Source organism: Conger conger, chromosome 1 (assembly GCF_963514075.1).
Source record: "Conger conger chromosome 1, fConCon1.1, whole genome shotgun sequence".
Classification (NCBI taxonomy): Eukaryota; Metazoa; Chordata; class Actinopteri; order Anguilliformes; family Congridae; genus Conger; species Conger conger.
This window is the reverse complement of record NC_083760.1, coordinates 19,599,558-19,615,031: the sequence shown is the minus strand read 5'-3', so window position 1 is coordinate 19,615,031 and position 15,474 is coordinate 19,599,558. Positions and strand designations below refer to the sequence as shown.

Below are 15,474 nucleotides of genomic sequence, written 5' to 3'. Positions count from 1 at the left end.
GTCTGGGAATGGAGACCACAGGAATATAAGCAACCAACTCAACAAACGTACTCAAGACTTCTATTCAGCAATATTCCTGTTCCCAGTAGTACACCCATGAATGCCATCTTCCTGGTGTTGTTTCACTTCTGGCAAGACACATTCTTTAATTCACTAGAAGCCTCAGATTTCCTGTAAAATCTGTGAGCATTTAGATGCCAATGACAGGCTTGGGGACACATTCTCCCCAGGGTTTACCAGGGGAGGACAGATGCAGCCACTGAGTGTTTTCATTTCAGTATACCAGCACCATAAGGTTCTGGTACTGGACAGGGAAATTACACATCTTATGATAATAGCATATCATTCCTCCACTTTCCTTCCCTTCAAGCACAGAAAACACTTTAGGGTAGCACCCACAATGAGGATATGCCAGAACATACAGTCCAGGGATTCGTGAAAAGAATAGCTAAGGACTTTGGATAGAAAGACATAAAGAGCAGATTATTCATTCGCAATAATGGAACATTCCATAGATAGTCAAATATTAAATCACTCATTAGTATGTATAGTACAAGCACACTTAGGTGTCTGAGAACAAAAACAGGTATTAGGTATCCAAGAAAGCATTTGTGGACTTGATAATAAATAAATAAAGATTTTGTTCTAAGAACAATATACCATATCTTAAAAGATTGGGATGTTGAAATTTACTTGAGCATTGGTTTTCCACTTGTGTCAGACAGTGGGAGGCAAAACCACAGGAAAATTCTACACTCCCACTACTCTCCCATCGCCCACGTTTGTGATCCAGTTGCCTGGAATTCCCCAAGCACCTGCAACTTGGTATTTACACGTCAACATATTGAGCAGGATATGGCTAAATCCCAAGGAATGTGATACTTTGCCCTCCTCAGCCAAGGTAAACTGATCCACTTTGTTGACTTACTTGCCAGTGAATGTGGGTTTATTAAAGCTCTGACTGAAAAATTACACCGTACTCTAATTGGGTCAAGTGCAGTCCTCATACTGGTACAAAACCATTTCAAAACTGATTAAAGTGTACTTTTTGCTGCTCACGCACATCATGTATTTGCACTTCTATAACATTACATTACATTACATTACTGTCATTTGGCAGACGCTCTTATCCAGAGCGACGTACAGTTGACTAGACTACACAGGAGACAATCCTCCCCTGGAGCAATTCAGGGTTAAGGGCCCAATGGCTATGCGGATCTTATTGTGGCTACACCGGGATTAGAACCACCGACCCAGTCATTTACCTTAACCACTACGCTACAGGCCGCCCTCTATAAGTATCATTGTACAATAATGCATTTGACGATGCTGTGCAATATCTTTTCTGTTGTATGTGAAGTGTCCATTAACCACACGATTAAGAAAACACACTATATAGTATATAACAATACAATTTCCCTTTGATGTAAAACCTTTCGTTTCTAAACACAAGCTCTGGAGGTGTGACATGGCCTGTCTGTTCTGTATGGAGAATCCTGGCAGCCTACTAAAGGTTGCATTGCTGGCTGGTTGGTCCAAATTACCAATATCAAATCCACCTCTAGTAGGCACTGTAGGAACTTCCTTGCTTTCACTTTTTAAAAAAAGAACTTGAAGGTACAATAGGCAATTTCGGATTTCTAATGGTCAAGAGAGGAATTGCAGCAACAAATACGCTCAAACCGCAACACTGTTAATCCCACCCCCTAATCCCACTGTTAATCCCACAAAAATCTTACCTATTGTACCTTTAAAAGTTCAACAACTGAATAAATAGGCTTTGAAGGACAGTATTTGTTTTCTTTGCCTCTTTATGTATAATATAGCAAAAGGAAATGATTGATTTTGATAACACAGGGTCTTTAAGAATAAAGTGATTATGACAGATACACTCAGGTAGTTTTGATTGTTTGTTGGGTTTTCTGTGGTGTTGAGCCAGGCAGGATTACAAAATAGGAAGGTGGGGATGAATCCATAGACCACGTCACAGCACAATGCCTAGCTGTCTTCTGAATGGGAAACATAATTAGTTTACCAGGGGCTTAAGTCAACACAATACAAGCAAGTAACCTTGAGAAGGAGGCCAGGGGGCACATCCAATTATAACCTCATTGTTAGTGTGTGAGCCAACAACTTAAAAGAATAAACAGTCTGTTCAGACTCTGTTCAACAGTCTGTCTGATGGTGTGTAAGGATCCGCTCTGGTTTGGGACAATAAATCATTTCCCATCCTAAATAAATCAGTAGGAGGGAGCCATTCTCTACTGACAGCTACATACCAGCAAAGGTATTTGTAAGGGGATACTTCTGACAGAAGGCTGCATTTACCGTCAGAGGCCTACACAGCAGAAATTCCTCAAGCGTGCGAGGGGCCTGTTATGCGTTCCTCTGCAGCCCAAAGAGACATAAATATATTTTAAAAAGCAATGCCTTCAAATGTAAAGCACGGGAGACTCACGTGCGTGAAAAAGGCCACCCTTCACACCAGCGATCGATTTGTCGATCAGCGTCCACGGCTCTTTAGTTATGGCAGATGACACACTCAAAGCGTGTCAGGAGAGGGACTTAGGAGGGCTTATCCCAAACTTGAAAGAATAGAGTTCTTCACTCTTGTTGGGTCTTGGGAGCGCTAATCTCATGAGTAATACGTCATTTTAATTGGTCAAAATCAGGAGGAATGACCACTACCTCCCATTCCAACAGGAATAATTTATACAGCAAAGAAGAGAAGCTATATATTTTAATTAAGCTGAAGCACATTTTTGTTTATTGAAATAGTTTCGGCATCCCATTGTGGATCTTCGGCTATTGAGCACAGGTGTGGTTATCGCTAGGTAAGCAGTGTTGTGAGTCGTGCTCACAGAGCACTATCTGTAACTGCAGATTTGCAAGGGCATTTGTTTATCTCGCTGCTCCATCTCTGTGTCCCTCCTGCAGCAGCATAATGGAGCTCTGTTCTGGGATCACACAGGTCATCTCGGCGTCTCGTGTGCCAACAGTAAAGGATTTCCAATTTACAAGCCCAGATAGGATTTATAAACAGCACGGCACGAACGGGTGCCTCGAACACTCGGAAATTGTTTTTGCGACCGAGTATGAAAGCATAAATATGCATGTCAATCTGCATATTGATGTTTAACAACACCGCCTTACTCATGCGCATAGCAACTGTGCAAATTCTTGTTTGACCGTTCTCAGTAGCGTCATAGCCAGATGAAGTCAACATTTAGAGTCTCTATCCATGTGAAAACAAGCCAATCAGAGAATGAGTAAGAATGTGAAAAATACAGGAGAATGTAGAGCAAAAGGTAAAAGACTTATCTTTGTTTTGGCTCTGGTTTCAACATTCAATCATTAACTCAGTCAAGGTTCTGAGTTAGCATAGTGCTGCTATACGAGGTTCTGTAAAGAGGAGATTTATCTGTGATAGTAAAATCTGAGGACAGGGGATGGAAGGACCTGCTTGGTTATCCAACCATAAAAACCTTCCGGTGTATACAGAACAAGCTGGAGTTGTCCTTCGCTTCATGTTGCAACTCAAAAACGCACTGGGGATTATATCGGATTAGCTGCTCGTGTCCAACAAGATTAGCAGATATTGCATTAATCAGCGGGGCTGCCGACTTGGCAGGGTTGGCGGGGTCTCCAAAACTGTTATTCCAATTCTTGGAATTCCTGGATGTTTTCTGTGGGGAAAATGCTCAAAGTGTGCTGGATGAAGAAAGCCGTCAACAAGACATACCGTCCCTCTCCCTGCCATTTCCCATTCCTGTAATCCCACACAACATGCGAGCCTGCCTTCAGGGCGCTCTCTGACAGGGAAATCCATATTAACGGGCTCTGTGTTTCTGACAGCCATGTCTCTGAACAGACCATAAAACAAATAGGTTGTTTCAGGGAAGCATGCTTTGCTGAGGTTGAGTTTCCTGACTGGGCTTTTGTACAGTTCATTTGTGGGCCCCCAAGGTGACGGTGACCGTTTCTGATAGCGTTAGATGAGTTGTTAGGCATTAATACAATCAGCACATTTTAGAAAGAGGGAATATTTTTCCAAAGGTTATTCCCACATAATAATTGATCCGTCTTTATACAGGCTACTTAAAAAAAGGGAAACTGGGAAAGAATCTTTCTGATAGTGACAGGTTTGGGTTTGTTTACTGACCTATACTTATAGACTACCAACTAAAATGCACTTGCTCAGATTTTCCATTTCAAAAGAATTCGGCTATATTTGATCATTATAGCTCTAATGGAGGAGAAAAAGTGACTTTTTCTGGCTATGCATTTTAAATATAGCACAAATCATGTCCTCGGCCCTGCTAAATAAAGACTTTTCTAAAATTCCCAAACTAACCATATCATGTCATCTCAATGGCATTTTCTCATGGGCACACTGCAGAAGTACATCAGACACATTAAAAAGTATTTCTTGGAAAAGGCCTACACTACTACATGATTAAAGCTAAAAAGACTTCTAAGAATTACTTAGACCATGTATATAAAATTGGTAAATGTGATAGTTCTGTGTCTTAATAGGCCTGACAGACAACATATTAGAAGTGTGACTGTGTTTAGCATACCGCATGCTTCCTCCATTAGCAAATCTGTATAAATCACAGAATGTGTGAAACTGAAGTGATTGTCTAGTAATGGACGTACAGTAAAAGGACACAGTGCATGAGACATTTCCATGAGTGAGAAAATGCATAAAGCTGACAAGAATAGCCACACCACTATTGGCCAGCCAACTACATAATGAAAGTTACAACCATGAGGGCTTAGGTGTGACCTATTATTATTACTGAACAAAATGGATTATGGTACACAGTAGAGTTACACATGCATTTTCCAATGTGACCCTGCAATGCCTATGACAATTACAGGATGCGTTGGTCCATTTGGGAAAAATACAATTTGTATTCCAAGTCTAAGTAGGAGTATAAGTACAAAACACACAGTACAAGGCATTATACATGTAAAACCATAAATGCACTTTAATAGACCCGGAAACCTGGAGAAAAGAGATTACTCAGACAAGGAGCGAACACAGCATTTCTGAGCGATTACCATATCCCTCACCAACTCCCACTTTTGCGCAACTCAGCTGCACTCAATCTAACACAGCAGATGGTTGGAACTAAATCATTTCTGATATAATAAATATGTATGAGCAAGACCTTACAAAGACAGCCCTCACTGTATATGAGGGTGTGATAGCTTTGCCATTCAGAACCTGCATAGCCCTGCACACCCCACAAGTTAACACACAGCTGTGCTTCAGTGCTTTTTTAATGTGGAGGAAATCATATGACATTTGCATTCATTTGCTTTATGCAAGGCCACTTCTACCCAAGTGATGAGCTGTAATAAAATTCAGACTTACACAGATACACTGGAGGTGCTGCGGAGCTTACAGTATGGAGGATGGGTGTTATCACAGTGCTAAGCCCTGCTAAAGCCCACAGAACAGATAATGCAGCCAAGTCTCCTTCCCAAGGCCCATTGGAAAAAGGAAAGCAAATTAGGGATGTGCGATAATATCAGGATTCTATGGATATCGGCCAATAATAGCTTTAAACAAACATATTTCCCTCGGACCAATGATAGGATTACGCCCAATATGAAAACGCAGCATCCATGCACCAGAAGACAAGGAATTAGATCTGTAGAGCACTTAAACACTTGCCTATGAAATGAATATTTCTGGTACTTAAAACCTCACAGGATGCTGCAGTGGAGGTCGTTATAATCAGAGGCAATCTAAAGGAAGCTTAGCCACAGTAACCTGAGGAACTCTGGCTGAAGCCCGGTGGAACAAAGCCAATTGTGTCCAGCGCAGACTGGAGGCTCCAACACTGCCCTGCAGCGGCTGCTGGCCGGGTTAATGCCAAAAATACATCTGCTCCAAAGCTAATTTCCCACACAATGGATGTGCCGTCATATATGCCCTTTCTCTGCCCGTCCCTTCTTCTTTCATTTGCGGGCCTAAAGCAGCAGGCTAGCATCGTGGGCTTTCTAAATTCCCTGCCAAGCCCGGGACTGAGGTTTCCCCCAGTCTCAGTTGATGATTTACTGGCACGATGAAACACAAATATAGTCAACGTAAGCATTCCCTCTCTTAATGAGGGCAGTGCTATAAAAGAATGGGCTATACAGTGCATCCGGAAAGTATTCACAGCACTTCACTTTTCCCACATTTTGTTATGTTACAGCCTTATTCCAAAATGGAATATTCATTTTTTTCCTCATAATTCTACACACAACACCCCATAATGAGAACATGAAATACGTTTTTTTTTTTGCACATTTATTAAAAATAAAAAACTAAGAAATCACATGTACATAAGTATTCACAGCCTTTGCCATGAAGCTCAAAATTGAGCTCAGGTGCATCCTGTTTCCACTGATCAACCTTGAGATGTTTCTACAGCTTAATTGGAGTCCACTTGTGGTAAATTCAGTTGATTGGACATGATTTGGAAAGGTACACACCTGTCTATATAAAGTCCCACAGTTGACAGTGCATGTCGGAGCACAATCCAAGCATGAAGTCAAAGGAATTGTCTGTAGACCTCCGAGACAGGATTGTCTCGAGGCACAAATCTGGGGAAGGGTACAGAAAAATTTCTGCTGCTTTGAAGGTCCCAATGAGCACAGTGGCCTCCATCATCCGTAAATGGAAGAAGTTCGGAACCACCAGGACTCTTCCTAGAGCTAGCCACCCGTCTAAACTGAGCAATTGGGAGGAGAAGGGCCTTAGTCAGGGAGGTGACCAAGAACCGAATTGAATCCGATTGAACATCTCTGGAGAGATCTGAAAATGGCTGTGCACCGACGCTCCCCATCCAACCTGATGGAGCTTGAGAGGTGCTGCAAAGAGGAATGGGCGAAACTGCCCAAAGATAGGTGTGCCAAGCTTGTGGCATCATATTCAAAAATACTTGAGGCTGTAATTGCTGCCAAAGGTGCATCAACAAAGTATTGAGCAAAGGCTGTGAATACTTATCCATCCATCCATCCATTATCTGAACCCGCTTATCCTGATCAGGGTCGCAGGGGGGCTGGAGCCTATCCCAGCATACATTGAGCGAAAGGCAGGAATACACCCTGGACAGGTCGCCAGTCCATCGCAGGGCACACACACCATTCACTCACACACTCATACCTACGGGCAATTTAGACTCTCCAATCAGCCTAACGTGCATGTCTTTGGACTGTGGGAGGAAACCGGAGTACCCGGAGGAAACCCATGCAGACACGGGGAGAACATGCAAACTCCGCACAACCTCCGACGGGGATTCGAACCCAGGACCTTCTTGCTGTGAGGCGGCAGTGCTACCCACTGCACCATCCGTGCCGCCACTGTGAATACTTATGTACATGTGATTTCTTAGTTTTTTTTTGGTTTTTTTTTGGTTTTTTTTTTTAATTTGCAAAAATTTCTAAACAACAGGGCAGATTACCAAGACATTGCTGACTAAAAACATTTAAATGACATGGTTGTATTGTGCAGTCATTCCATTTGGCTGAATGCTTCTCTTGTTCCAGTTCTTGGCACAGAAACAGGGACTCCACTTCCATGTTTAACTTGACGTACGCACAAACGTGCATGCTGACACCCATCAACAGATACTTTGCTACTTGCCAACAGAAACCAATTTCCAAAGCAGTGGGGTACTGCTGCCTGATTAATGTATGTAAAAGCAGGTTTCCTTAGCAATTAAGAGGGTTTAGGAGCTACAAGCCCCACGACATATGACCAGAGCTAAGTACATTAACCAATGAAAGCACTTGGTAATTGAGCAGAAAAATCTATATCCACAAGCAAAAATCTCAAGGTCTTATGAGAGGGCACAACTTGATGCACATATGTAAACATTAATAAAATCACTCGGAAAACCAAACCCATTCAAACCTGCCCCATCCAACCCTGAACACTCTCTTCCAATGAAGCACATTCATTTAACTTGCAAACTTTTGCTAAAAAAATGTCTGGACAGTGTAACATGGACAAAGTGGATAAAGATATCAGGACATACCTTTAGAATATGTTTTTAAAGAAATGCTTTGTTAGAATGGACCAGGTGTTCTCTCTCCTGAAGGTGAGAAATCCCCTCTGACCAGAGACACAGCCCCCCTTTAGAAAGACAGAGACCTTCCTTTCCATGGACCAGAGGAATAGTCTCCTTAAACAAGCTCACCTGATGTCCCTCCAGGCATGACCTTGCTGGTTGGGAGACAGAAAAGTCCCATCCAATTAAAATGGACAGTAATGAACGAGACCCCGCCCCCTGCCTGTGCAGCCCTGCAGACAGCCACTGCACTCAGCTGCCAGTAGACTGTTACAATAGCACAGCCCTGACCCAGGAACTGGAAGCACACTGATAATCAAATCAGGAGCGTGCGGATAAGAGCCGACATGCAAAACGGTCCTTTTCAGCCACCTTCAGCCACTGCTCAACACGCTTACGCACCCTTTCTCTTTACAGGAATACAAGCACGCAAAAACCTATATGTCTATTCATTAAGGAGATTGTTTTATTCATTATTTGCGTGATCCTAAAACGCACACAAACGCTTTCGGAAAAGGTCACGTCAGTCAAATTCAACTTGAGTGTTGTCGGAGGTCAGCCTGATAATGACCCACTATGCTGAAACACCAGTAGAGCAAGGGGAGGAAGCAGGAATCCAGGACAATACGAACTGCTCGCATGCAAATTCTCGTCGGGGCTTTTCGGCTACAGTACAGTGGAAATTTTTCATTATTTAATCTATGGCTGCACGGTGCACTACACAAAAGAAAGCTATTCAAGATGGGGAAATGGGTTGGGTGTCAGTGGCTTATTTTGAGGTCAGGCTGATCACTGTTGTCTCCACGGAAGAGCAGGTCCAACCTCTGCAGACAATTATACATTCATTGGGCTATTACATTGTGTATTGCTGAAGCAGGCCACTTTGTTAAAGTCGACACAGAGGCTTTTTTTGAAGGGAACCCAATGTAAACATCAATCAAGTAAGTCTGAACATGTCCTACATTCTCTTAACATTATCTGAGTTTAACAGAGGTCCCACTGAAAGCCTAACACCAGTATGGAAGAGCTTGTAAAGCATTCATTCACCTCACTAGCTGCTAATCTGCCTAATCCATTTACCTGCTCTAATTTACCCTTCCCAAGTCCGCACATTTACTGCTGAGTGGGTTCTGTTCCGCACAGGCCTGTTGTCATAGACAGCCAGTGGCCTGTAACAGTAATCCCAGATTTGGCCAGATTTGATCTACACTTACATAGACACATTTATGTACAGCAACATTTCTCTTTTTTTTTTCTCTTCACTGTATGCATTACGCAAGTGCATGTCTGCACACCAGCATGATTGCGTGCATTTGCCAAACACACAATAATTTAAACTGGATCTCTTGACAGCTAGGAAGTGTGCTCGGACCAGAAACTAAGCGAGATGATAGCAACTCATCATAAATCATGTTGCGCATTCTTAGTTTCATTGTCTATATTTTCCACAAAGGCTTAGACTTGCAGTCCTTATGAACGCATCAAGACTTGAACTGGGCACAGAGACCTCTCTGGCAGCCAGTACAAGTGATGGCATCTTGTCAGGTACATTTTTGTTTTTTAAGAGCATTTATGAGGGAGCAGGTTCTTGCCAGGGACACTAAGATCCTGGAGTGCAGAGACATGCTTGGGTGTTAATATACCCAGTAATGGGATCTACCTTGCAATTTGTTTATCAAAAGAAAAGGTGCCTTGGCCAACCAAACTCATATGCACTCTGTGAGCACTTTATTCAATATTTATTAGACGTATTGTTCTTCTGCTGCTGTAGCCTATCCACTGAGACGTTTGACGCATTGTGTGTTCAGAGAGGCTGTTGTAAAGCATGGTTATTTGCATTACTGTCACCTTCCTGTCAGCTTTAACCAGTCTGGCCCTTCTCCTCTGACCTATCTCATTCACAACACGTTTTTGCCCACAGAACTGCTGCTCACTGGATGTTTTTTGTTTTTAACACCATTCTCTGCAAACTTTAGAGACACCAGCATGAACATCTCGCCACAATAACGCCCATCACAAGAAAGTCTCGGAAGACAAAGACAAATTGTCAAGCTGCCCTTTTAGGCAAGTACTAGATAATAAGGCTTCTGAAACACAGCCATACAATGACGCCGAAATACAGACAGCTGAAAGATTTAGCTTGTTGTCACCCAAATAAACCGCAATCTTGTCAACATTCTTCTGCATGAACGCTTTCAATATTCTTAATTTTATTAAAAAGGAAACACTCTGTCTACAACTCACAAATGCCTTGGAAGAAATTATAACAAATTTAAGCAAACTTAACTTCTGGCCATGGAATGTCGGATTAGTAAGTATCCATTTCAGATTTTACAGAATGTATTCTCACAGGGTTAATTCCTCACAAAGAATAATTGTGTAGGGCAACCTCCCTCTATTCCAAAAAAAGCAAATTTAGGAGATGGAAACTCTGACACCAATTTACTGACTGGCAGTTTCATGCACTGTCACTCACAGTTAAAATTGCCCCCTTCCACCCATCCCCCAGAAGAGACCATTAATCAGTTAAAGTATCCAGTATTCACAGTGCCCGGCGTCAGGCCCATTTCCTTTGGGTCAAAAGTGAAATTACTGGTCGCTCTACATCTTGATTAACTTTAATCTCTCACTGGCCCTTTGGGTCCCCGCTCTAAAACGTTTCCCGAAGAGAGCCTCCTTCAGGAAATCAACTCATCTGCCAAACACATTTCCAGTAGGGATGCGAATTTCCAGTAGTTCAATTAACACTACGAAACACTGAGCTGGGTGAACTACACTGTATCTAGGCACCGTTTTATCAAGCGCATATCTATACTGTAGTGAGCAGAGAACTAAACAGGATCGATTATATCCTGAACCTATATAAATAATCCAGAAAACTCAACAACCCAAAAGCATAAATTAATTTTGGGATTGGGATTGTGTATATGATGCGCCTATCTGAGGTTGGAGATTCTTCTACAATGACAAGTAAATAGAAACTGAAGAGTACTGCACTTCCTTTGCATGGGTAGAAAACATAATAAACATTTGGCCAAATAGACTCACAACATGTATAGTACAATGACACATCTCCGAATTAGAGGTACATTTGTTATCGTCCATCACTGAACAAATGAAAGGAAGAAAACATGAACTCAGTCTTCCGGAATCTCACTTTACTAGTTGTTGCACAGGATCAGATGATCAGTATGAGGACTCTGGAGTCTGAATGATACCGAAATTCCCATTTGCTAAAAAAACAGGCACTAGTGTTCACTAGTTAGCTTGATAAAGTCTGCCACTGCAATTTCCACACAGCTCTTACGAGCCAAAAGGTGGATCTTCCAGATCATCATTTCTCCAACCAAAAACCGACTAAAACCGTTAAAATATTGCTAAGTTTCCCACCCTCAAAATGTCCCTCTCATGGGGATAAGGTCATCTATAAACAACTGTTCCTCTATGGATCCCAGCTCCTTTGACTATTAGTAACATAAAGGGGGGGGGGGGGGGGGGCATAGGGAGATTATCCCCCTGGGAAAAAAGGAGGCTGGCGTGCCTAGAGCAATGAAAAGTACTGACTGCTGAGAGGTAGAAGGCAGAACTCCTAACCACAGGCTCCTTAGGGACGATCAGGCTGCAGACACCACCAGTAGCACATTCCATCACATGCCATAAAGCCCAACTCAACCTTCCCTTTTAATTAGACACAGGATGAGATTTCTCTCTGCTAAAAGTTTCAAGGGACGATGCTTTTGGGCTTCTTATTTACTTATTTGTGCTGACAGACACTAGTATGGAAAACCCCATCATACAAAGACAAACATGTTTGAATAAACGTGTCAACTGTTTGCCCTTCTATCTGTAGTAATACGACACCCAACCCAAGTTCTTTTGGAAAGCCTGTAGGCCATTAATTTCAAGTAAAACAAAGTCTCTCCCTATTAATTGTTGTTGAAAGAGTTCAAGCTGGGTCAGTTGTAAGACAAATCATGCAGTTTTACAGTTCATTAAAAAGAAATGAAATCTTAGGATTCAGACAAACTGCAAAAATACTTTGTTGTGGGATTCTAAGCAACTCAGCAGTTTAACAGCCGTGAGCCCTTTGTCCATTACTTGTGAATTCCTGCCATTCATAAGCACTGTTAAACTGCTATACAGACATACTAACCAAGGACTCCGAGGTCAGAATGTATGCCTCATTGACACCAGTGACAAACCTACACATGACCTGGCCCACTCTGTGCTCTGTCCCACTGTGTTTAGGTTAGCGCATAGCAGGGCAAGAGATCAGGTCAATGCTTCAACATCCATTCCAAGTTCACACTATGGGTTCTTCTAGTAATACCCATCTGTTGCTAATTTTATGGAGAATCTCGCACAATAATTTTTTTCTGCAAGATGGATTTGACAAATTGGCACCCGACACCCGAGTATCCTCAGAAATACAACTTTCTTTTGGAACCTTGGCAGCGTGATAATGTTGCCGTATGTTTGTAACAGAGAAGTAAATATCGGTCTCTACATTTACATTTACAGTTGGTATCTTTCTTCACAAATAATCATTTGGGTATAGTGCATTCTACTTTCTCTCAGCTTTTTAAAATCAGCATTAGGACATTCATAATGACATTGAAATGATTGAGCCTCACACTTTTCACAAGGAGCCAATGCATTTCCTGTCTGACCTTTTATACTGTATACTTTCCAGCAAGATCATCTTTTAGATAAACATTCTGTAGCAGGAACAAGAGGAATTTTCCAATAAAGTGCTCATTTTAGATGTGAAGATAAACCTTGGAAAAAAAATGAAAGGTAGGCTAATATAACTTAGCTTACTGCAGTCTATGAGACATGCTAAACGACTTGAGCTGCCATTAATCAATCAACTTATTGTTTTACATTCTGTACATACTGCTAAATGAGATCTGCTGCATCAAGCTTGTTTATGAAAATATATTTAATGGAATTATTCCCATCTAGCACTAGCAGACATTTCAATGTCATTGCTTGCATCAACAGTTTACTGGAAAACTGTAATGCAATAGAGTATGTTTTCAAATTCCTGTAGCAATATACGGTCTTTACTCGACCACTACGTATTTGTACCTTTGGTCTTTTTTTCTGTTCACAGACGAATTTCCGACACAACTCCTACACACTGCATTTTCCTCATGCAAGAGTCTAGACCCAGTAATTAAGTTTGCAACATGGCTGCTCTGTAATTAAGCTGACTACCTGTCGAGTGCAATGTGGTACACCTCTCACCAGCTACACTAGCGAGCAGCTTTTAATGCCAGGCTGTGAAATGCTGAAATAGGTGAAGCAGATGAAAGTCAGTCTAGCCAAAGATAAACAAAGACAACAAACTGAACATTTCCAACCTAATAGTCATCAAATCAAACACATCTCTGAACTTGCCACCCCTGGCCCTATGGAAATTCCAAAGTTCCAGTCAGAGGTCAAAGGTGACTGTGGACCTGAATAATATACATGGGTGAAAGGCCATCAGATATGGTGCTGAAAGTGCTCCAGAGTTCAGGCTCCTTGACACGTATGATCATACTCAAGTGAGCCATGCAGCCCTGCTGAAGCCTGCTAATCTAAGCAGTGTGGTGTTTTAACTGACATTGACCCACCTTCACTAGCAAGAACAACAGCTATGGGTTAAGCACAGGGATACTCATTCTTTCTCAGAAAGGGCTGGTGTGGGAGCAGGCTTTTGTTCCAACCAAGCAGCTGCACACCTGATTCTACTAATAAACCACTGAAATCTTTGCTAATGGCCTTGATTAGTAGAATCAGGTAGTTGGAACAAAAGCCTGCACCCACATCGGCCCTTTCTGGGTGAGATCCCTGGGTTGGCACATACAACCTTCTCTGGTGAATAAGAGCAGATTCATGGGCAAAATTAAAGCAGCAGTTCAGTGTGGCTATGTGAATAAATGAGGTTACATTTTATACTACGTTTTAGACTACGGACCATCAGAATATAAGCAATAAATAATATTTTGACCTCAAAGCTTGTATGGACTCATTAATATGCATAAGGTCAAATCCTGTGTGGCTTCAAAATAATGAGGTGAAAAAGAAAAAACATCACCGAAGTGTGCGTAGGCCTCCTTTGTCTATTTCAGCATACAAAGAGTCATGTTGTTCTGCATTCACACTGGTGTACCAACAAAAGATGGATAAGAACTGCGTGTTTCCATGGCTGAAATCTCCCCATTGAGGCTTTGTTAGTTCTAGGTTTGTAGGAGGAGGTTCCAGACTAAATCCGGCACAGTCCTTGCAGCGATGACCTTTGATGTTGGTAAGCTTCACTCGGGATTTCAATGGACCAGATTCTGCCAATTAATCTTGGTGCAGGAAAATGCATAGAGAGGGCACCCTTAACAGCGAAACCTTTCACTTCTCACAAGTCGCAACCCCTCCCAGCCCCCACCCCCACCTCAGGTATCTCTCCTGTGTGCTCTCATTCTCAAATCTCCAGCTCCAGCCCACGCCACCTGTAGGATGGGAGTGATCATTGTTTGCCGACTGTTAACTTTATTACAGGGCTGTAAGGCGAGGTGTATTCCCTGTTCACACGTTGCCAAGGGGTCACGCTCCGGTGACTCACTCACACAGGGGTGTGTTGTTGCTTCAGTATAGTAGGGAGGAAGAACAATTCCACCTCAGAAACTCCAGGAACAGTTCAGAGATGCTGTCTTCATGTTAAACAAGAGACCCACGTAAACTCTTCTAGTCACCCAGCAGCGAGTTTGTCACAACAGACTTTGGCAATTTAATGTGACATTTTGATGTCGAAAATTCTGAATGAGAGACAAATCATCTGGAATCACCTCTGATGCAATTAATTAATACAGAGAACCTTACTGAAACATAATTTGTTTCTGATATATATATATATATATAGCAAATGACCCCATTGAATACAGTGCCGTAAAATGCAGTTTAGTCATAAAGAATGAAACTGCAAGGGTTTTATGGTGAAATGGGTGGTGAAGCAGGTGCAATAAAAGACTATGAATATGATGTTGATTATTTTCTTTGGCATGGGAAAGTCTGGGCAGTTATATATGACAGAGGTCGACAGAAAAAGAGCTGGTTTGTGAGGAACAAAAAGGAAATGACTCACATAGTGGAAACATTTTGAGTGACTGCGTCACAGCAAGCACAGTGCGCTGTCCTAACAAGAGCAAAATGAATGGCACTCCAACAGACACCAGTGTTCAAAAGTACTCAACAAAAGTGTTCAGCGTGCACTTTCCTTTTTCAGACAAAGCAGCTCAGGTAGAGTTAAAACTTCAGATCCATGCCTCTTTGAAAAGCGTTCATCCATGCTGGGGTCACTTTTCTTTTGACAGATTTCTAATAGTGTGGAAGAGCTGGTGAATGCTGCATCCTCTTCCTGTCT

The 15,474-nt window shown here is 42.1% G+C and overlaps 1 protein-coding gene across 4 annotated transcripts in view; it reads right to left on the bottom strand.

Moving 5' to 3' along the window:
* Positions 1–15,474, bottom strand: part of LOC133107932 (pleckstrin homology domain-containing family G member 3) — a 72,438-nt gene that overhangs the window by 36,273 nt on the left and 20,691 nt on the right. The gene's annotated exons all lie outside the window — the stretch shown is intronic.